The sequence below is a fragment of the Arachis ipaensis genome, chromosome B10, assembly GCF_000816755.2.
Source record: "Arachis ipaensis cultivar K30076 chromosome B10, Araip1.1, whole genome shotgun sequence".
Lineage (NCBI taxonomy): Eukaryota > Viridiplantae > Streptophyta > Magnoliopsida > Fabales > Fabaceae > Arachis > Arachis ipaensis.
In genome coordinates this window covers 124,838,143-124,838,485 of record NC_029794.2, presented here as the reverse complement: position 1 = coordinate 124,838,485, position 343 = coordinate 124,838,143, and positions in this window count along the sequence as shown.

Genomic DNA, 343 nt, shown 5'->3' with positions numbered 1-343 from the left:
CCACTAAAAATTTATGTTTTTAAAATTACAAGATAAAAAACTATCAGGAGTAACATCGAAAGTCAATGACTAGCACATGCTTTAAAAAAGTTAATCAACTTTAACAATATATACTATGATGTTCACATATATAAATTTATATATATTAGTCTAAATCATTATACATGGTTATATATATTAACAACTACTTAAAGTTTATCAGAAGTCATTATTCCATAATTATTAGTTATACTATTTAGAGTCATTATTAGATGTTCTTAGAGTAAATCAAAAGAATTTATTCTTTCCAATCAATTTATGTCACACACGCTAAAATAATTTTATTATAAGAGTTATAATTAAT